Raw genomic sequence first — 24,143 nt, forward strand, 5'->3', positions numbered from 1 at the left:
GATGTCAGAAAAAGTTAATAATTGCATTTCTTGTGGGAAGCAAATACCTCATAAGGATTTTCATTCTTACTGTATTCCTTGCCTAGGCCCTGATCACAACGTTTCTGGTTGTCGGTTTTGTGCTAGATTTACAAAAAGCAGAAGCCAGCAACTGTGAGCTGTATGAACTAATTTAATTAGTTGAAAAAATAAAAAAACACAAAAATAACAGACCGGTTTTGGCTATGGTGTTAACCTAGCCTTCATCAGTGTAAATATTCATAATATCTTGAGGTTCTTTTTATACATTGACATAATTAGTCGCAAAGTTTCATTGGTGAGCTCATGAATATTCATTAGTATACAAAATCATAAATATTTCACAATCCATTTCTTTTCCTTTATATTTAGTTTTCTGTGCCAAACAGATTTGTTAGATCTGTCACCTATTATTTTATCAATGATGGTAAAATGAAATCTTGCTGTGGTATGTTCGAGTGTGTTTATACAAGGCGTTGCTCATTCTTTTACATTTTACATCACTAAGGTGTTCAGAAATACGTAACTTGAGAGGCCTATATGTTTGTCCTATGTAAAATGCATGACAACTGCAAGAGGCCATATAGATAATCCAATCCGTGCTGCAATTTGCAAAAAACCTGATGTCATATATAGTACTGCAATTACTGCTGGAGAATTGTTTGGTTTTTAGCACATGTTTACAATGGCTGAAATGACCACATGGCATGCAACCCCCACAAGTTTTTCTCCAGAAATTAAGGTTTGGGTCATATTCTGGTTAGTAGCATCATGGTGGTGATTGTAGTGACTGAAATGAGATCCAAGATTTTTCCCCCTTCTAAATGAAAACATGCAGGTCTCGGATAAATGTTGTGACAAAACATTGTCATCTAGGAGAATGTTCCAATGTCGTCTGATAGCATCAATGACTCTATTTGTATTTCTGCCGTATGTAGTAATGAATCGTAGACCTGTTCGACAAATCTATATTTGGATGTGCTGGTAACAAGGAATAAGGATAACACCCTCAGCACAGAAGTATTCAGAAGTTATTCAGAATATAACACCTTACTCCACGCATCCAGCTTTCATCCAGCACATATTACCAAAAACATCCCCAAGTCTCAGTTTATTAGGATGAGACGCATTTGCTCAGAAGAAAATACCTTTCAGGTTTTTCGTAAAGATTTGTCGAATAGGTTTCAAGAAAGGGGCTACAGTATGGGTTATGTACACACAGCAAGCAATCATGCTGCAAATCTGGACAGGGAAGACCTCCTTAAGTATAAACATAAATCACAATAAAAATAATCTATGATTCATTACTACATAAGGCAGAAATACAGAGAGTCATTGATGCTATCAGATGACATTGGAACATTCTCCAAGCTGACAAAGTTTTGTCACAACATTTATCTGAGACCTTCATGTTTTCATTTAGAAGGGGGAAACATCTTGGATCTCATTTCAGTCACTACAAACATCACCATGATGCTACTAACCAGAATACAATCCAAGCCTTAATTTCTGGAGATAAACTTGTGGGCTGCATGCCATGTGGTCATTGCAGCCATTGTAAACATGTGCTAAAAACCAAACAATTCTCCAGCAGTAATTGCAGTACTATATATGACATCAGGTTTTTTGCAAATTGCAGCACGGATTGGATTACATCTATATGGCCTCTTGCAGTTGTCATGCATTTTACATAGGACAAACATATAGGCATCTCAAGTTACGTATTTCTGAACACCTTGGTGATGTAAAATGTAAAAGAATGAGTAACACCTTGTATAAACACACTCTTAAACATACCACAGCAAGATTTCATTTTACCATCATTGATAAAATAATAGGTGACCGATCTAACAAATCTGGTTGGCACAGCAAACTAAATATAAAAGAAAATAAATGGATTGTGAAATTAGGTGGATTTTCCAGCCTGGTCTTAATGAATGTTTATGATTTTGAATACTAATGAATATTCATGAGCTCACCAATGAAACTTTGTGACTAATTATGTCAATGTATAAAAAGAACCTCAAGATATTATGAATATTTACACTGATGAAGGCTAGGTTAACACCATAGCCGAAACTGGTCTGTTTTTGTGTTTTATTTTTTCAACTAATTAAATTAGTTCATACAGCTCACAGTTGCTGGCTTCTGCTTTTTGTTAACCATGTGTTTTTGAGCTGTGCAATCACTTCCATGCAGGTGAATTCCTTTTTTGTGCTAGATTTAACCAACGCACTATTAAGCTTCGGTATGATTTTCCTTTAAACTATTTTGGACGCCAGTGTAGTTATCCAGAAATTTTACCAGATAGCCATCTGGCTACCGGAGTTCACAAAAAACGCAAAGGAAAGAGACAACCGAGGCCCAAAACCAATGAAACTTCTAAGCCAGTCGCTGGTTCGCCGGTCTTCAGTGAGGTGCTTTCGCAGCCCCTGATGCCTGCTACTTTAGAGTCGCAAGCCGCTACCAACTCCCATGTGGAGTCAGCCATGCCGCTGGAAACTCAAGGTATTGGAGCCTCGGATATCATCCCTTCAGATGGGTCCGGAGCCGCTGAGCAGGCACCGGCTTCTGAGGGTGTATTCAGACCTAAACATCTTTACATCAAACAGACTTCAGCTTCAAAGGCAAAGACTAAAGCACCTTCCAAAGCAAAGAAACAAACTCAAGAGCCACGTGGTCAGGCCTCTATGCCCAAAAAACAGATGCTCAAAATGGCCGAAGACTTGATTACCTTGATCAGGGGTTCCCATCCCCCTCCTGATAAGAGGCCTAGGCAAGAGACTGACTGAATCTTCAGATCAGGTTTCCATTTCTTATGATTCCTCTTCTGATCAGGAATACTCCCCCCCCCCCCCCATGAGGATTCTGATGCTGAAGAATCTATTCCTTCAGCTTCTCCTCCAAAGGACTATTCTTTTGGGGAAACCTTACATACCATGAGGGAGTATTTCCACTGGGAGTGCCAAGATTTTTCAGAATTTAAAAAGAGGCTTAGGGATTTCCTTTTACTACCATAACACAAGCCACTAGCCATCCCACCTGTGTTAGACATTGTAGATATGTTTTCGGAGTCTAGTCTTACCCCTGACTCCTTACCTCCAGCTCCTGGTAAGTCTGACAGATATTACAGGATTCCTGACTCTCATAAATTCCTTTTTAAAAACCTTGCTGCAGACCCAGAAACTATTTCTCACGGTCCCAACCCCCCCCCCCCCGACAGAGATTCTAGGGCACTGGATAGATGGGGAAAAAAGGTTTGCACATCTGATACCTTGGCTATAAGGGCCTTAAACTGTCAGTTTCATATGCTCAAATAGCAGCATGTCATGGTATTGCTTAAACAGAAAATGTTAAACTCTGAATGTGCAGAAAACAAGGAAATGCAGGATTTATTGCATGCAGCTGAACAAGTTGGAAAGCATACTTTGCAATGTGGTTTTGATTCTTTAGAGGCCTCCTGCAGGGCCGCAGTTACAGGTTCTGTAATTAGGAGGCATGCTTGGTTAAAGGAACAAAATCTGCCTGATCATGTTAAAGTTAAATTATTACATGCACCTTTACAGCAGAGGTGTTAAAGAAAATGGAGGACAAAGCTAAATCCATGCAAACTGTCAAAGATTTTTTACAAGTACAGCCAGCTAGGTTTAGTAGGCACTGGCCAGCAAAGAATTGGTCCTTTCCTGTGTCAGACAGACCTCAAAGGGGCAGAACCAGACACCCTAGAGGCAGATCCCAGGCGAAAGGTTCATACCGCCCAAAGCAATGGGGGGGGGGGGGCTTCTACCTCCAAAGTTGGAGAAGACAAATTGCAGCCATACAGGAAACCGTCCCAATGACTTCCCCCTGCTGCACCAAGCACTTATCTCCTGGCAGCACCCTTAGGGGAAAATTAGCATTTTTTTCTCAAAATTGGCACGTTATAACCCAGGACATGTGGGTCCTAAATATGTCACAAGGCTACAAGTTCCATTTCCATACCCTGCCAAAGGCAAACGGCTGGCCAGATCTGCCAAAAAATTAATGGGCAAAGGCACAAAAACAAGTCTCATCCCTCATGGACATGGGGGCCATTCAACAAGTACCAGAGCAAGAGCAGGGACAAAGATTTTACTCAAGACTGTTCTTGGTACCCAGAAAGGACAAGGCCTGGAGACCAATACTGGACCTATTTTGAGCACATTCCTGGATATACCAAAATTCAAGATGTTGACTTTGCAACAGCTTCTGCCCATGCTGGGCAAGAACGCTTGGCTTGTGACTTTAGACCTAAAAGAGGCATTACCTGCATGTCCCAATCAGACAAATATGCAGAAGATACATCAGATTCAAGGCTGGCTCAATGCATTACCAATTCTCTGGACTGCCCTTTGGCTTATCTACTGTGCCCAGGGTCTTTACAAAGTGCCTGGCACCAGTAATTGCATTCTGCAGACAGAGGAATACAAATATATCCTTACTTGGATGACTGTCTAATTCAAGCAGAGAACAAGGACATTCTTCTACTGCATCTGGCATTTGTGAAGACTTCTAATATGACTAGGGTATACAGTCAACGAAAAGAAATCAAAACTAATACCCTCTCAAGAGATGATATTCCTGGGTGCAAGCTTAAATACAACTGCCCAGATGGCTTATCTCACACCAGACAAACAGGCAACTGACTACCTATTTCAAAATGTTGGCAACAAAGGCCCAGTTATCTGCAAGAAAAATTCTGCAGGCTTTGGGCTTCATGGCATCCTGCATCCTACTAATTCCATATGCAGGACTGCATATGAGGAAACTTCAATGGTACCAAAAAAGTGTTTGGGCTCAACATTGCCACAGCCTGGAAACTATTACTACTCTCATTCCCTGCCTGCAACAGGAGTTTCGATGGTGGGCAAAGGCTTGTCACCAAAACAAGGGACAGCCATTCACATTACCCCCAGCCAGGCAGACACTAACAACGGATGCATCAGATTATGCCTGGGGGGGCCCACATGGCAGGAAGATGCATTCAGGGCACATGGATCTCAAACCAAATGCATCTGCATATCAATCAAAAAGAGATGCTAGCAGTTCAAAATGCCCTGACAACCTTCAAGGACCTACTTCATCCAGGACAACTACTGATAAAAACAGACAACACCACGGTCATGTGGTATATAAACAAGCAGGGGGGGGGCACACATTCTTACCCCCTTTGCAGACTAGCCATGACTTTGTGGGAGACGGCATTAACTTACCAAGTTCATCTGCAGGCACAATTCCTGCCAGGAAGGAAAAATACTCTGGCAGACTAACTAAGCAGAAACATCATGGATCCCCATGAGTGGCAGTTGGATGCACAAGTCTTCAGCATGATAACAAGGAAATGGGCATGCCCGGATATAGATCTATTTACCTCACAACTACCAGCTAAAAAGATTCTGCACAAGGACTTATCACAGACAAGCATGGAAAGTGGATACCCTATCTTTAAGCTGGAAAAAACTATCGGTATATGCCTTTCCCCCTCTGCCTCTCCTCCCCAAGGTACTCCTAAAGGTCAGACACAGGAAAAGCCAAAAATCATACTGATTGCCCCAGACTGGCCTTGCCAGCACTGGTTTCCAATCCTAAAGAGCTTGTCTCAATGCCCAGCTTGGACCTTACCTCAAATACCTCATCTACTGTCCCAGCAAAACAATCAGATCCTGCACAGCCAACTCAGGACTTTAAACCTGGCAGCATGGCGGATAATGTAGTCATACAAAACACACCTCTCAGTAAAGATGTGATGAGTGTCATTTTGGATTCCAGAAGGCCTAGTACTAGAAAATCTAATGCTGGAAAATGGAAGAGATTCTGTGCTTGGAACCAGGCACAAGGAACTGATACAGCTGTGCCAAATATTCCTCAGATTTTGCAATACTTAACTGAGATGCAGGACAAAGGCCTATCTTTTTCATCTATTAAAATTCATGCCTCTGCCATTTTGGCTCATTACAATACAGAGCCACCAATCTTTTCTCATCCCTTATTAAAACAGTACCTCAGAGGAGCCAAACATTTAAGGCCTCCAAGGAGATCACCAATGCCTTCAAGGGACCTCAACTATGTCTTGGAAAAACTCACCCTGCCTCCTTTTGAGCCAGCTGCTACTGCTGATATAAAGTTTTTATCTTGGAAAACAGCTCTGCTCCTAGCAATAACTTCTGCAAGATGAGTTTCAGAGCTACAGGCACTCATGGCTGTGGAACCTTTTATCATTTTTTATCCAGACAGGGAGTCTCTGAGGACAAACCTAACATTTATGCCTAAGGTGGTGTCCAGTGTGGCTCTTAACCAAACTATTCATCTGCCAACTTTTTATCCAAATCCACAGAACAAGGGGGAGAACATTCTGCATTCTTTGGACGTACACAGCTTAGATTCTTCTTGGACAGAACCAAAGTTTTCAGAAAGAGCAATTACTAGTGGCATATGCTGCAGGATCACAAGGAAAGGCTATCTCAAAGCAGACTATTTCAAAGTGGATAGGCCACTGCATTCATTTCTGCTACTTACACCATGGCAAGCCAGTGCCTAAGGGCATTAGGCCACATTCAACCAGAGCTGCAGCCACTTCAGCGGCCTTTCTCAGGGGAGTACCAACCAAGGACATTTTAGAGGCTGCTACCTGGAGTTCAGTGCACACCTTTACAAAGCACTATCATCTGCCACTCTACTCTAAATCCAGGGCAGGCTTTGCCACTGCAGTTCTGCAGGGCCTCATAGCCGCTCCTAATGCTGCAGCCTCCCAACCATAGCTTTGAGACTCTACCCAAATGTAATGACTGCAACAGTGAAACATGAAGAACATAGTACAGTTGTGTACACTTACCATAAATGTAGATGTTCAAGTGTATTCACTGTTGCAGTCCAGGTTACCCACCCGCCATCCCCCTTTTCTTCTGATAGAGCCTGTCTTTCCTTCTCTGATTTATACAACCTGTGTGGTGTATTTGCTTGTAGATGAAGGTAAAGTTTATATTGGTGCATGTATATATATATGTAGGCTACCCTTTTAGGGGGCACCTGACATCTGGGGCAAGAAAAACTAAAGAAAATGGCATCGGCCGCATCTTTTATACCCCTGACGTCAGGGAAGGGATGACAGCAGCCGACGCAGGACCCAGCACTTTGGAATTCAGGCTGACTGAGGGCAACCTGCCAGCAGGATTACCCAAATGTAATGACTGCAACAGTGAATACACTCGAACATCTACATTTATGGTAAGTGTACACAACTGTACTTTCCTGACTCCCACAAATTTCTATTCAAAAATCCTGCTGCTGATCCTGAGACTCTCACAGGGTCCCAAAGGTGTAAAGGCCTCAACAGCCAAAAATCCTACCCCCTCTGATAGATTCCAGGGCGCTGGATAGATGGGGAAAGAAGGTTTATACGTCTGCAACCTTGGCAATTAGGGCCTTAAACTGTCAGTTTCATATGCTTAAATATCAACAGCATGTTATGGGCTTATTGAAACAGAAAATTGTCGATTTCTGATTGTGTGGAAAATAAAGAATTACAGGAATTATTGAATGCAGCAGAACAGGTTGGAAAGCATACTTTGCAATGTGGTTTTGATTCCTTGGAGGACTCTTGCAGGGCCGCAGTTACTGGATCTTTGATTAGAAGGCATGGCTGGCTCAAGGAGCAAAATCTGCCTGATCATGTTAAAGCTAAATTGCTGGATGCCCCTTTACAGCATGATACTCTGGTAATAAGGCAGAAGAGGTTTTAAAGAAAATGGAAGACAAAGCTAAATCTATGCAAACTATAAAAGGTTTCTTACAAGTGCAGCCACCCAGGTTCAGTAGGCACTGGCCTACTAAAAATTGGTCCTTTCATGTGTCCAACAGAGCCTCTCAAGGCAAATCCAGATGCTCAAAAGGCTCTAGATGCCAATCGCAGGGTTCTTACATGTCAAAGCAATAGGGTGCCTCCACCTCCAAATCTGGAGGAAACAACGCACAACCCTACAATAAGCAGTCTCGATGACTTCCCTCTACCTTCACCAAGCACTTATCTTTTGGCAGCCCCCTTGGGGGGGAAATTAGCACTTCATGCTCAAAATTGGCAGTTAATAATAACCCAGGACAAGTGGGTATTAAACATAGTATCCCAGGGGTGCAGATTTCATTTCCATACTTTGCCAATTCGAAACGGTTGGCCAGATCTGCCACAAAATCAATGGGCAGAGGCTCAGAAACAAGTTACATCCCTCATGGATATGGGGGCTATTCAACCAGTACCAGAACAGGAAAAAGGACAAGGTTTTTATTCAAGACTTTTCCTGGTACCCAGAAAAAGACAATGCTTGGCATCCAATACTGGACTTATTGATTTTGAACACATTCCTGGACATTCCAAAATTCAAAATGCTGACTTTACAACAGCTAACTGCCTATGCTGGGCAGGAATACTTGGTTAGTGACTCTAGACAGGCATACGTACATATCCCAATAGGGGAATCATGCAGAAGATACCTCCGCTTCAAGGCAGGTTTTTTGCATTACCAATTCTCTGCACTGCCCTTTGGCTTATCTACTGCACCCAGGGTCTTTATAAAGTGCCTGGCTCCAGTAATTGCATTTTGCAGACAAAGAAGCATACAAATTTATCTTTACCTGGACGATTGTCTTATTTAAGCCGGGATCAAGGAAATTCTTCTTCATCTGTCATTTGTAAAAAGGCTACTAACATGCCTAGGGTACACAATAAATGAAAAGAAATCCCAACTGTTACCGCCTCAAATAATTACATTCCTGGGTGCAAGCTTGAATACAACTGCCCAGATGGCTTACCTTACACCAGATAAACAAAGGAAACTGACAACATACTTCAAACAGATGGCAACAAAAACTCAGATGTTATGTGATCCTATCTCGCCTACATTCTGTACTGATGGGTTCGGAGCCGATCCTCGGCTCCGACTCGGCACGCTATACTATAGAACAAAGTCTCTTATTGGCTGAGCTATTCTACATCCCAGGATGCACCACCACTGCTTCCCCAGATCTCGTTTGCCGCTTTACAGCAAAGACGTGGTCTTGGACTTGGCTGAGCTAAGTGCTTATTTCTTCAAAAAATTTCTGTTATGAATTTTTTATTAATCTACCCAAAAGCTGTTTTAACAGCTATCGTTGTTGTGTGACTTGAGTTTGAGTGAATTTCTGTGGTAAATTTGTCTTTAATTTGAGGGAAAGGATCCCGTTTAAGTTAGAGGGGCCTTGCCCTCGCGCGTGATTGAAATATTTAGTGAGTCTTGTTGTAGAGTTGTAGTCTAGTTGGTCAAGTAATCCCGTTTTCTGTTAGAGGGGTCTTGTCCTTATTTACATTTTCTTAAAATTTTTGGAAAATTTCCTTTTTGTTAGTAGTGTTTGTGTATAAACATGTCGAAAGAGCACAGACCTTCTGGGTTCAAAAAATGCTCTAAATGCAGCTACAAAATGTCCATAACGGACGATCACTCTGTGTGTGTGTGTGTGTGTGTGTGTGTGTGTGTGTATTGTTTAGGCCCTAAACACCTTCAGGAGTCATGCAGCGTTTGTCACGCTATTTCCTCCCGGTCCTCCAAGAGAGGAAAAAAAAATTGATTTTAAAAGGGCTTATTACCCCTTCTTGTGAGGAGGCTTTATCTTCTTCCTCTTCACCTTCTAAGAAAAAGAAATCGTTGGCTCCGACCAGCACGTCGGAACCGGCCGCAAAGAAATCTCGGCAGGCTTCTCCATCGGCTCCATGGACTTCGGAGCCAAGGGCAGAACGGTCTGCCTCGATGCCTCCAGCCTCGACTCCTCTGGCTTTGGAGCCAACGGCTAGAGCTTCGAGAGACGGGTCACCTTCATCGGCTACACTGTCTTAGGAGCCGATGAGAGTTGCCCGCTCAGACTCTTCCCCTTCGGCGCCGAAGTCCACTAAGGCTCTGAGGGAAATTGCTATGGTTGTGGAGTCTCCCTCGGCACCGATATTTATCAAGATGATTCGGAGCCGGTCCCCCAGTCCTTCGGAACTGGTGGAGAAGTCGACTCGAACCCGTTCGATCTCTTCTCGGTCTTCAAGAATGTCGGATTTGGACATAGACAGGGTGCTTCAAAGGCTGTTTCAGTCTCCAGTCTTCCAAAAGTTGGTTTCGGCTCCAGCCCAGTCGGCTCTGGAGCCGGTTGCCCACCCTGTTGTCTTGGTTCCTCCTCCAACAGCCTCGGCACCGTTGGAGTCGGTGCTGGTGGAGCCGGTGGAGGTTTTCAGGTTGGCTCCAACCCTTACTCCAACCCCACCCTTCGGGTCGGAGTTCGGTACACGGACCTCCTCGGTCGGCCCCGGGGGTGACGCTTCGGGACCGATGTTGTCGGTTCCGAGCCTCCCTCTCGGTGCATCGGCTGTGGGAGTGCCATCTACTGTTGTGGCCTCGGGGGTCAGACCTTCCCAGGACTCTGGGGGTCCCACCTTCAGGGCCATGAGGAGTGCTTTGGCCAAATCCTCTTTGACCACCTCCACCATCTCACCGGCACCTTCCCTTGGCACGGAGACTGGTTCCTTTGTAGTCCCTCTGTCTCATGACAGCGGAGCCCTGGGGCCTGAGGTCACCCCCATCGGGGGTTCCCTCCTTCCTGAAGGTCCCTCCGAAGTGTCTTCGGAGGAACCTCCAAGGAAGAGTGCAAGAGGAAGCACGTCGACTCCCCTGACGAGTCTCTCACCTCGGACACCGACCTCGATGATGCGGAGGGGTCCCCCAAGTCATCCTCGGATGATGTCTCCTTTGCGGACATTTTGGAAATCCTGAAGCAACGAGGCGACTGGCAGTCCAAACCCCCTTCCGCTGAGGAGTCGGTATTCCTCAAGGCCTTTGGGGCTCAGCCCTCCGCCTCCTGGGTGTCTCCGCCCTTCAATGAGCTTCTGGATTTGATCTCTCGAAGGGCGTGGGAGCACCCAGATTCTGTGGAACCGGTGCCAGCTCGCCCCAATAAATTTCTTTCAGCCCCCCCCCCGAAAAGGATTTTCTCTCCAAAGGCGTGGCTGTAGATGCCCTGGTGGTGGCATCTGCTACCCAGCAAGATGTGACAGAGGCTTCAACGTCCGTCCATCCTCCTCATAAAGAGTCCAGGAGCATGGATCGGTACGGGAAGCACACTCTTACTTCAGCAACCTTTACTTTAAGGTCTCTGAATTATCTGACGCACTTCACCAGACTTCAGAGGGATCTGGTCAAGGAACTTTCAGATACCCTCTCTGGTAACCTACCTGAGCAGTTGGCCCAGACGGTTAGCTCTCAGCTGGCTACTCTAGCATCATTATCTAACTCGTCCATGAGGCTCATTTCATATGCAGCCGAGGGGGCGAGCAGAGCGGCGGGAACAGGTGTTGCTCTACGGGGGGCGAGCAGAGCGGCGGGAACAGGTGTTGCTCTACGGAGACAAGCCTGGCTTCGCCTGTGTCATTTTGCGGAAGCCTTCAAGTCTTCCTTTGCCAACGCTCCCTTCGATGGGTCCTCTCTGTTTGGACCCAAGGTAAAGGACACCTTGACTCGCTGTGAACAAGAGGGTAAGATTTTGACTGCCGTAGGGGCACGGTTTTCCACTCCCTTCAGGCCTTATCCCAAGGCTAGAAGAGGGGGGAAAATGTGGTTCCGTAAATCTCAAAAGACTTACTCCTCACAGCAGGGCAATCCCACTTCTAGAAGCAGAGGAGGGGGAAATTTTTTAGGAAGACGCCGCCCCAGAGGCGGCGGAGGCCCCCGCAACACTGGAGACCGCAAGTCCTTTCGTGGCTCCTCAACCTTCCAGCATCCCTGAAGGATTGCCCGACTGTGCAGCTCCGGAGCCAGTCGGGGGTCGTTTTTCGAAGCACCTAAAGGCCTGGGAGAGTATCACTCAGGATCGATGGGTGCTCCGAATCATCGCCGGAGGTTACACCATCCCCTTTTCTCAACCGCCCCCACCATCCCGAAAAATCCCGGACCCGCCACCCAGTCAACGGGATCTTGCAGCCATCGAAATCTCAAAGCTGCTTCAAAAAGGAGTCATCCAACCAGTCCCCGCAGGCCAGACCAGATTAGGGACTTACTCAAGATTCTTTTTGGTGCCAAAAAAGACCGGGGACTTGAGGCCCATTTTGGATCTCAGCAAGCTAAACCGATCTGTCAAGAAGTCCAAGTTCCGGATGGTCACCTTGCAATCCATTCTCCCGCTGCTAGAGAAAAGTGTTTGGATGTGCTCCATAGATCTCAAGGACGCCTATTATCACATCCTGATAGATCAGGCGTCCAGGAGACACTTGCGCTTCAGCCTGGGAGACAGCCATTTTCAGTTCCGTGCACTGCCCTTTGGTCTCACCACAGCCCCCAGGGTGTTCACCAAATTTTTGGCGGTGGTGACTGCTCACCTGAGAAGTCTAGGATTCCAGGTGTTTCCATACCTAGATGACTGGCTCCTAACTGCCACTTCCAGGCGTCTACTCTTACAAAACCTAGCAGCCACCATATCTCTAGGCAACTCCCTAGGAATCACCTTCAATTGGGCAAAGTCTGTGTTGCTGCCATCTCAGCTCATACGGTTTATCGGAGTAGAGAGAGACTCAAAGCAAATGCGGGTCTATCTTCCTACAGAGAGGATAGAAACATTACAGTCTCAAGTTCGAGCCTTGCTCTTCAAACGCTGAGCCCCAGCCAGGATGGTCCTACAACTGTTAGGTTCCATGTCGGCCACCGTTCTCCTAGTCCCCTTGGCAAGGTTACATATGAGGATTCTCCAGTGGCTCCTGTCAGTCCAGTGGTCTTATCAGGATCTCCCTCTGTCACCTCATTCTGATCAGAGACGTGCAAACAAGACCTTCGTTGGTGGCTTCTTTCCTCCAACCTGGATCAGGGGCAACCCTTCGTTCCACCACCTCCAGTGGCCAGTTTGACTACAGACGCCTTCCAGACAGGGTGGGGGGGTCATTACCTGGGCAGGTCAGTCCAAGGCAAGTGGCATTCTGACGAGAGTCTCCTCCACATCAACATACTAGAAATGAGGGCGGTGCTTCTATCCGTTGCAAGCACTACACGATTACCTCCCCCCAGGCATGATTGCCATTCAGTCCGACAGCATGTCAGTAGTCTGGTACCTGAACAAGCAGGGAGGGACCAGATCCTACCCTCTTTGCAGAGAGGCCATGAAAGTATGGGATTGGGCGATTGCAACCAAACGTTTTCTGGTAGCAACACACATTCCATGGAGATCCAATGTGATAGCCGACAGACTGAGCAGAATTATTCTCTCCCCTCACGAGTGGTCTCTGAACGACAGAGTGGCAACTCAGATTTTCAGAAGATGGGGAACTCCTTGTTGCGACCTTTTCGCAACCCCCCTCAACACGAAATGCCAACAGTTCTTCTCTCTCACCCCAGTTCCAGGGGAGATTCCCAAGGACGCCCTAGTCCAAGCGTGGCCCACCGGCCTGCTATACGCCTTTCCACCGGTTCCCCTTCTTCCCAAGGTGATCCAGAAGGCGATTCTCTTGGAGAGCAAGATTTTAGTTGCCCCATACTGGCCTCGTCAAGTCTGGCTTCCCTTTCTTCGGAAATATGCACTGGACGGTCCATGGTTCCTGGACCAAGTTCCGGACCTCTTGACCCATCAGTCGGGACAGCATCATCAGTCCCTCCACTTGTTGAGGTTAACAGCTTGGCTCCTCCTCTTCCGACCATAGTCAGGAACCATGCTTTGGACCCGGAAGTCATACATATCTTGTCCTCGGCCCACAAGACTTCTACTAAGAAAATGTATAACAGCAAATGGAAGAGATTTGCTATTTGGGCCCAACTCCGGGGATTAGATCCCATAACTGTCCCGGTGTCAGAGGTTCTGAAGTTTTTAGCTTCTCTGTTCAATCAAGGTTCTTCGGTCTCTACCATCAAGGTTCAATTGGCAGCTATTTCCAATTTTCATGAGAGCATAGAACCACCTTTGATGAGCAACAAGTTGTGTAAAGCCTTCATGAAAGGTGCTGGGCTGCTACGGCCCCCGATATCTCATCCCGCTCCACCGTGGGATCTTAATGTGGTGTTAGGTGCTTTGACCTCTTCCCCCTTTGAACCAGCAGCAACTTGTGACTTGAAATTTCTTTCTTGGAAGACTGCTTTATTAGTTGCAATTACATCAGCCAGAAGAGTTTCGGAACTTCAAGCCCTATGCGTCAAACCACCATACCAGGTTTTTCACAAGGATAGAGTATCCCTCAGACCGAATCCATCCTTTGTTCCTAAGGTTTGTTCTAGTTTTTGTCTGCAACAGTCATTGGAACTTCCAGTTTTCTTCCCAAAGTACTCAGAGCGGAATACATCTTCCACACCTTGGATGTTCACAGACAATTGCGCTTCTGTTTGGCTAGGACACACCAAACACGGAAAACAGATCAGTTGTTTGTGTCCTTTTCGGACAATAAATTGGGCAAAGCCATCACGAAAGTCACTATTGCCAAGTGGATCAGAGACTGTATCAGTCATACTTACTTCATTTCCAATAAAGAGCTTACAACTACAGTGAAAGCTCATTCTACCAGGGCTATGGCTACTTTGGCAGCTTTTCATTCCAAGCTTGCCATTAGTGACATTTGTGCTGCGGCTACGTGGTCTTCTCCTCACACCTTCATTTCTCATTACAAATTGGACGTGGCATCTCAGGGGCGAGCTTCCTTCGGTTCCACAGTTCTCAGGAGTGTTTTCCAGTGAGCCACCCAGGAATCAGGTGCTAGGGACGCTGTCCCATCAGTACAGAATGTAGGCGAGATAGGATCACATAACATCTTTTAGTTATGTACTTACCATAACTTTAGATGTATGGGATCCATCTCGCCTACATTCCTAATAACCCACCCTCCTTCCCCCTGCCTTGGAGATCAGAAGAGACCGGACGGTTCGAGTTCAGCCGTTTCGTCTTGAAACACCTATATTATATCAACAGTCTGTGTGTGTGTGCATGTGTGCGGACAAACAAGATCTGGGGAAGCAGTGGTGGTGCATCCTGGGATGTAGGATAGCTCAGCCAATAAGAGACTTCGTTCTATAGTATAGTGTGCTGAGTCTGAGCCGAGGATCGTCTCCGAACACATCAGTACAGAATGTAGGCGAGATGGATCCCATACATCTAAAGTTATGGTAAGTACATAACTAAAAGTTTATCTGCAAGACAACTTCTGCAGGCTTTGGGGTTCATGACATCCTGCATTTTACTAATTTCATATGCAATATGAGGAAACTTCAATGGTACCTAAAAAGTTTATGGAGTCAACATTGTCACAGTCTGGAAACAATGATTCCTCTCATTCCCTGCCTGCAACAGGAGTTTCTTTGGTGGGCAGAGACATGTCACCAAAACAAGGGACTGTCATTCACTCTACCCCCTGCCACCCAAACCCTAACTAGAGATGCATCAGACTATGCTTGGGGGGCCCACCTGGTGGGGAGATGCATTCAGGGCATATGGAGCCCAAAACAAATGCATCTGCATATCAACCAGAAAGAGATGCTAGCTGTTCAGAATGCTCTGACAGCCTTCAAGGACTTACTTCATCCAGGACAACTACTACTGGAGACGGACAACACCATGGTTATGTGGTACATAAGCAGGCGGGTACACATTCCTACCCCCTTTGCAGACTAGCCATGGCATTGTGGAACACAGCTTTGACTTACCAAGTACATCTTCAAGCTCAACTCCTGCCAGGAAAACAAAATACTCTGGCAGACAATCTAAGCGGAAATCTTATGGACCCGCATGAGTGGAAACTGGATCCACAAGTCCTCTGTATGGTAACAAAAATGGGGGAGCTCAGACCTAGATCTATTTGCCTCTCCCCAAAATTATCAACTGGACAAATTCTGCACAAGGACTTAGGGCATCCAATTTCCATGCTTGTCTGTGATATCCGTCTATGCCTTTCCCCTTCTTCTCTCCAAGATCTTACTAAAGGTCAGGAAAAACCAAAAATGATCCTGATTGCTCCGGACTGACCTCGCCAGCACTGGTACCCAGTTCTAAGGAATATGTCTCAACTCCCTCCTTGGTACTTGCATCAAATACCTCATCTCCTGTCTCAGCAGAACAATCAAATTCTGCACATCTACTGTCTCAGCAGAACAATCAAATTCTGCACACTCTGCTCCAAACTCTGAATCTTGCAGCATGGCTGATCAATTAATTATTCAAACACCACCTCTCAGTAAATCTGTGATGGATGTCATTTTGGAAGCCAGAAGGCCTAGTACTAGAAAATCTTATGCTGATAAATGGAAGGGATTCTGTGCTTGGAACCAAGCACAAGGAACAGACACAGCAAAACCAAACATCCCTCAGATTTTACAATACTTGACTGAGATGCTTGACAAGGGCCTATCTTTTTCTTCAATAAAAATCCATGCCTCTGCCATCTCGGCTCATTACAACACAGAGCCTCCCCACTTTTCTCATCCTCTGCTTAAACAGTATCTTAGAGGAGCCAAAATGTTAAGTCCTCCTAGAAGGTCACCAACTCCTGCATGGTACCTCAATTTTGTGCTGGAAAAACTCACCCTGCTTCCTTTTGAACCAGCAGCTACTGAGGATATAAATTTTTTATCTTGGAAAACTGCTTTCCTCTTGGCAATCACTTCAGCAAGATGGGTTTCAGAACTTCAGGCTCTCATGGCTGTGGAGCCTTTTATTACATTTTACCTGGACAGGGTGTCCCTCAGGACCAATCCTTCCTTTATGCCTAAGGTGGTATGCAGTGTGGCTCTTAACCAAACAATTCACCTGCCAACATTTTACCCAAATCCACAAAACAAGGGAGACCGGATTCTGCATTCCTTGGACGTACACAGACAACTAAGATTCTACTTAAACAGGACCAAATCTCTAAGAAAGTCTGAGCAACTACTGGTGGCATTTGCTTCAGGATCAGAGGGGAAGGCTATATCAAAGCAGACTATTTCTAATTGGATAAGCCACTGCATTCGTTTCTGCTACTTGCACCATGGTAAACCTGTGCCCAAGGGAATCAGGTCACATTCCACCAGGGCTGCCTCTACCTCAGCAGCCTTTCTCAGAGGAGTTCCAATCAAAGACATTCTAGAAGCTGTTACTTGGATCTCTGTTCATACCTTCACAAAGCATTATCATTTACCTCTCTTCTCCAAATCCAGGGCAGGCTTTGCCACTGCAGTTCTACAGGGCCTTATAGCCACTCCTAATGCTATTTAGTTCCATCCTCCCATCCGTAGCTTTGGGATTCTACCCAAATGTAATGACTGCAACAGTGAAACATGAAGAACATAGTACAGTTGTGTACACTTGCCATAAATGTAGATGTTCAAGTGTATTCACTGTTGCAGTCCGGGTTACCCACCCACCATCTCCCTTTTCTATAACTTCTCTTTCCTTCACTATATTCTAAACCCTTTGTGGTGTATTTGCTTTTAGATGAAGATAAAGTTTATGTTGCTAAAAGTGCATTTACATATATTGCTATTTTTATATATATATATATATATATATATATATATATATATATATATATATATATTTTTTTTTTTCTTGCTCCCCAATTGGGGGCACCTGACATCTGGAGGCAAGAAAAACTGAATAAATTGGCGTCTGCTGCATGTTTTATACCCCCTGATGACCTGACGTCATGGAAGAGGAGACTGTAACCGACGCAGGACCCAAGACTTTGTTATTCAGGCCGACTGGGGGCAACCTGCCAGCAGATTACCCAAATGTAATGACTGCATCAGTGAATACACTTGAACATCTACATTTATGGCAAGTGTACACAACTGTACTTTTCTCTTCTCTAGTAGTACTGCAGTTTCTGATGCATCTTTTAATAGAGGCAAGGGAAAGGAAAGCAGATAAAAGGTAAAAAGTATTTTCAAATGAGAAGATGGCAGCAAGAAAATAAATGGAGGTCTGGGAGCCCCACAGGGCCACCACTGTTAGCAAGAATGACTACCTCACTGTTTTCCCTCTCCAGCTTTTAAGTCAACATCCTAATTGTATGCAAGTACTAGGCTATCTGCCCTTGTGGGCCACTTTAAGCCTAGGCAGTTTCCCTTTTTGTGCTCTAATTAACCTATCCCATTTGGTTAGAGATTGGCCTTACCCAGCACATGGTCAATTTTATATTACATTCAAGGCAAACAGAACACAGCCCTGGATAAAGTGCCCCTGATAAACTTTTTAAGTCTGAAGAAGCATTCAGAGAAATGTGAACGCACTTACTGGCCTTGTTCTGTGCTCTGTGTGAATAAAAAGGTTTTCATCAGGTCTGCTCCATTTGTCGTGGTGTGCCTCTGGAGTTTTTTTCATTCAATTTTATATTACCCCTACTGAGAATAACTGGGAGTAAACCATAGGTAATTTGAGGGGACCCATGCATGGGATAAAGAATTTAGGAGTTACCTGTGTCCATTAGTAGTACAGGGGCAGTCCTGTGGTAATTTTTTCCCCATCCGTAGAGCCAAGTTGTGCTTGATTTATGTGGATTGGGGAGACTTTCAGAGCAGCGGTGTCATTTGCGAGGTGTACCTGTCTCTCCAAACTGTTCTGTTGATATTGCAGAAGAGGTTTATGTCCCTAGACTGAGTATTTCTGATGCCTTTTGACTTGCCAGTGTGCAGTAAATCCATCAGTATTTGCTTGGAGAATGCCTTGTATGCCAGACACAGGTCACCTCTTACTTGTCTGTAGGATACCGAGTGTAGTGATAGGACTTTGAGTTGGCCATATAGGACATGTGTTTAGGCCTTGTATCCTTTTAGTAAGGTGTCTCTGTGGGCATTTAGTTGCATGTGTCAGGACAGATGAATGTCAAAGGGGATATTATATTTACTGATTGGCCTAATGGGGGCTGCGTAAAGGGGGGGTGATGATGCCCATAGAGCTAGACACAACCCCTTTGTTTATAAGCTGTGCAATATAGAAGAACTTTCTTACAACAGTGGGCACATGTTGGTCAAGTTACATCACCGTTATACAAGTCCCCAAAAAAACTGCCTCAACCTTTAGGGGTATATTGTTAATGTAGTTCCCTTGTTGCCCTGAATTGTTCCTATGGAGTACAGCTGGATCTATGCAGCTATTTATTTTTTGGTATAGTGTAACATGTATGATCTGATGTAATTTTTATTCATTCCTCAACAATTCAGTTGATCTGACTCTGTTGCTGCTTCCAGATCATTGAGCACTTGTACTCGTATTTCATTTGCCTCCATAACATTAAGACTTAGATTGCAAACTTTTGAGTTTTTGAATGCATTTCCCTTTTATCTAACTCTTGCAAGTCAGTGAGTTCAACTTTTGTTGCCTTTTCTGTTCTAGTTATTACTCTTTCATTGCCTTTTCTGTTATTACTCTTCCCTCCCTTAACCCTTTTTCAGAAATATTACCTCTCCTCATACTCTGACTACTATTAATACCATTGCTGGTATTTCCCTTTCATTCTGTTGTACTTCAATAGTACTCTTAATTACCATAACTGGTAATTATTTTCCCATTTCTAACAACTAAAAAAAAAAAAAGTTTAATCTTTTTTGTTAACTTGTAGTTTAATTTTATCTTTCAAAATCTCTGGTAAGTCCTCTGGCTTTAAGAAATCTGTTATGGCTACAAAATGCCTAATTTGGATGTAGACACTGTGTTTATTGTTTACACAATTGACACTGAATGTGATGATTAGAAGAATTTCAACTGCCATGCGCTGATAGGAAGAATGTTAATCCTCAGGATTACTTACATCTAAATCTTCCCTAATGGCTGCTGGGGCTGAAATCCCCCAAAAGGGTGATTCTATTTCCAGAGTCTTCTGTCTCTACCTCAGCTCCATCCTCTGAGCCACCAATTAAACTAGCAAAAAAGTCTGGTCTGAATGCATCAGATCTGAAGGTAAGATCCAAAAAAAAATCTCTTCTGATCCGTTCTGCTTTGATATCAGAGCTGATCACATCTAGGCTTCCATCACCTTTTCTGGAGCAGTCTCCCCATCACTTGAAAACTTTGTTCACAGCTTTCTCTTTGGTCTTCCAGGGGCCTATCTCAGATGTGGGTAAGATGATGAGGAAGTTCAAGACACAAATTCAAATGGGAGTACTTTTGGCTCTGACCCCATTGGGTCCAGAGATCCTTCCCACACCTCTGTTCCTTCTATCTGAGCTTCGGTTTCAGAGCCATCTGATCTGAATGCCTTGTAGTAGTTTTCCTCGGATCCGAAGATGTCTTCAACTCCGATGATTTTTCTGAGCTGTCCAGCCCCAAGTACCTTGGTGCCGGATGACTCTGAGCCAAAGCATCAGTGCCAGCTCTGCGGTGTTGGATTCAACTCCTAAGTTGTCTGAGTAGTCTCTTCCCCATAGGGTTACCACCTGTCCCACTTTGCGAGGGACAGTCCCTCTTTGGGCAGTTGTGTCCTGACAAAAATTGTAAAAATGGCAAATGTCCTGAGATTTTAGGACAAAATTATTTCCTATATTTTATGTAATAGTTGCATAAGACCCTTATCCTGTATCTAAAATACCTAAATATTATAAGAAACAGAATAAGCAACTAAAATGCTACAAGAATAAGCTTCTATTTAAGCAAAAAAGTTAAGTTCTAATCTTTGTATTGACCTTGGGTATGTGTCAGCCTGTAAAATCTGATGTTTGTACCAAAAATGTCCCACTTTGGCCATTTGAAAAGGTGGCAACCCTACTTCCCCATGGGCTTCAGCATTGGATAGATGGGCTCCAACTCCTGCCTTGGGTGATTTTGCCTGCAGGATAGCAGGAGCTGACTATCCGCAAACATGCTGTCAGATCCATCGGTTTGTGCTTCTCCCAGGCATTCCACTTTCAAGGTATTGGAGAGAGCAGTCTCTATACCTAGAGTTGAGACAACTCTGTCCACCTCGGTTATGACTTCCCACTCTCAATCGATTGTGTCCAGAGCCACTGGAACAGCCAGCCCGAACCACCGCCCAGCAGGGTGTCATATCTTCCAATATCTCCCCGGAGCATCGCACTGAGGATGTCCATCAGAAGAGAAAGTGCAAAGGGAGTCATTTAGATTGTGTGCAAGAGTCTGTCACTGAGGATGGTGATTTTGATGAGGGGGAAAGGTCCCCCAGATCACCACCCAATGTCTTGTTTGGAGACATCTTAGAACTTCTCAAAGGGGTGGTTGGTGGCCTGATACTTTCCAGAAGGAATCAGGGTTTATGGAGGTTTTCAGATCTGGCCCGTCTTCCTCCTGGGTGACTCCGCCCATTGATGAGCTCAAAGATTCTTTTGGTGGACATGGAAGGAACCAGACACAGCTGAGCCTATTCTCAAGAGAAAAGACAGCATCTTGGCACCACATAACAATAGACCACACTGGAGTAAAGGAGTAACTGTTGATGCCATGGTTGTAGCGACAGCCACGAGAAAGGAACTGGCAGAGCAAAGTTCCTTTGTTCTACCCTTCTAACAGGAGAGTCTAGGGTGCTGGACAGATTTGGGAAGCATGTCTATGCTTCAGCGACCTTTGCTCTTAGGTGACTGAATTATTTGGCACATTTCACAAGGCTTCAGAGATTTGGTCATGGAGTTTTCCATATCTCTCTCCCTGGGACCATATCCTCTGAGGAAGGGAGTACCATTTCCTCGCAGTTGGCTATCCTTCAGTCTGTTTCAGATTTGTCCACAAGGCTTATGTCTTATGCTGCTGAAGGTACCTCATGGGTGGCTGGTTCAGGCATTTCCTTTAGGAGACATGCCTGGATGCACTTGTGATTTTGCAGATCCCTCTAGTCTTTTGTCAATGCACCCTTTAACAGAACCTCATTTGGTCTCAAAGTGAAAGACACTTCCTAGGTGCAAACAGCAAGGGAAAACCCTGTCTGCCGTGGGTGTACATTTTTCGACTGCTCAACAGTCCTTTTCTAGAAACCAGCGAGTTGGTAGAAAAATGTGGCTAAAGAAATCCTAGGACCCCTTTCAAGAGCCATGTAGAGAAATTCCCCCCAGTGGCAGAGGGAGGAATTCAGATGGAAGATGGCTGTCCCTGCAGCAGAGGTGGTCTGCATAGTCAAGGTTCTAGAGATTCCTTCTCTGACAGATCCTATCAATGCTCCTGAAAGGAGGCCCAACTGTCCATCTCTGGAGGCAGTCAGGGGTTGTCTATCTCCCTGCACCAGAAAGCCTGGTTAGAAATCACAAAAGATTCATGGATAATATCCCAAGGTTATACAATACCATTTTCCCATCCCCCTCCATCAGTTTCAAAGAAAATCATCGATGTTCCACCCAGTCAGAGGGAAGCAGCAGCACTAGAAATAAGCTGCTAGAAAAAAATCATTCAAGAGGTTCCCCCAGACCAGGGAGTCTGGAACTTATTCAAGATTCTTTAGTGCCAAAAACAACTGGACTGGAGACCAATCTTGGATCTCAACTAAATCAATCGGTTCAGTATACAAAGTTACGGATGGCCACAGTTCAGTCCATTCTGCCATTTCTGCACAAGGACGACTGCATGGGCTCAATAGATCTTCAGGATGCATACTATCGTATCAAAATGAACAGGTGATCCAGAAGAAGAAATCTGGGTTTCTGGCTGGGAGCCAGGCATTACCAATTCAGAACACTGCCCTTTGGTTTCACCACAGAACCCAGGTTGTTCATTAAGTGTATGGAAGTAGTAGTAGCTCACCTGAGAATGCTGGGATTCTGAGTGTTTCCATACCTGGACGACTGGGTCCTGATCTCTCCAACTGGACATCAACTAATTCAAGCAACAGATTACTCCAGCTATGCTCTCATCTGGGTATATCCATCAATTACAACAAATCTCAGCTCTGGAATTCATTGGTGCTCATTTCAATACAGCCAGCCAAATAGCTTTTCTCCCTCTGTCCCGGATTCAAACTATTAGTTCCAGGTCAAAAAGATTATTCAGAATAATTCTTTTTCAGCATGTGTGGAACTCCAAGCCTTGGGATCCATGTCAGTAGCAATCACCCTTGTACCGCTGGCCAGGTTCCATATGAGAATCCTGCATTGGACACTTGCAACATAATGGTCTATTCTCCAACGCCCATTATCCAGGCCAGTAAAGATAGCTCAAGCTTGCAAGGATTACCTTCTGTGGTGGATCCACTCCAGTCAAATATTTGAAGGGTGTCCCTTTGTCCTCCCTCAGTCCAAGGCCACAGCGATAACGGATGCCTTTCTCATTGGGTGGGTGGGGGGGGCACTACTTGGGATGGACAGTCCAAGGCATATGGTCACCCAAAGAGGCCAACATGCATATCAGTGTATTGGAAGTGAAAGCTGTCCTACCATTGCAGGCCTTTTAAGACATACTCTCACCTGGGACCATCACAATTCAGACAACCAGTGGTCTGGTACATCAACAAGCAAGAGGGAACCAGATTTTACCCCCTCTGCTGAGAAGCTATGAGAGTATGGCAATGGATGATCTCCTCCAATCATTTTCTGGTAGGAGCACACATCCTGGGGGAGATCCAGTGTGACTGAAGACAAGATAAGCAGGTCCATTCTGATGCCTCACAATTGGTGTTTCAATATCATTGTGGTAGAGATGACCTTCCATCGATGGGGCAAACCATGCTGCAATCCTTTTTGCATCTCCCCTCAAGAAGTGCAGCAGGTTTTTTTCTCTCCCCTTAATGGGGGCAGGGCCGGATTAAGGTGGGTGCTATTGATGCTGCATTAGGCCCATTCCTGAAATAGGCCCAGATGAAAACAGACGAGAATTTTCCGGAAGCTGAACAGTTTTCCTTTGCTATATTAACCTCAAAATAATTATTAGAATGAAATTTGGAGTCCAACTTTCAGACGCCTACACACAGTGTTACTTATTATGCAGTTACTATTATTCTTTGTGCTGTGACGTAACTAGAATGTTGTTTTTATTGTAAGCATTAACTTGAAATCTTCAGTTATCAATTTTACGTTAGTTTACTTTGTGATATCTTTCATACTGTTTCGCGCACGCTTGCTATGGCGTGTCAACTCAGTGGATGGGAAAAAGCGAAAAAGAAAAGGAAAGAAGCAGCAGAACAAGAAAAGCTTTTGGCGAAACTTCCAAAATTGAGTTCATACTTCAGAGTACGAGCA

This window comes from Protopterus annectens, chromosome 13.part0 (assembly GCF_019279795.1).
Source record: "Protopterus annectens isolate FY-2018-M chromosome 13.part0, PAN1.0, whole genome shotgun sequence".
Lineage (NCBI taxonomy): Eukaryota > Metazoa > Chordata > Ceratodontiformes > Protopteridae > Protopterus > Protopterus annectens.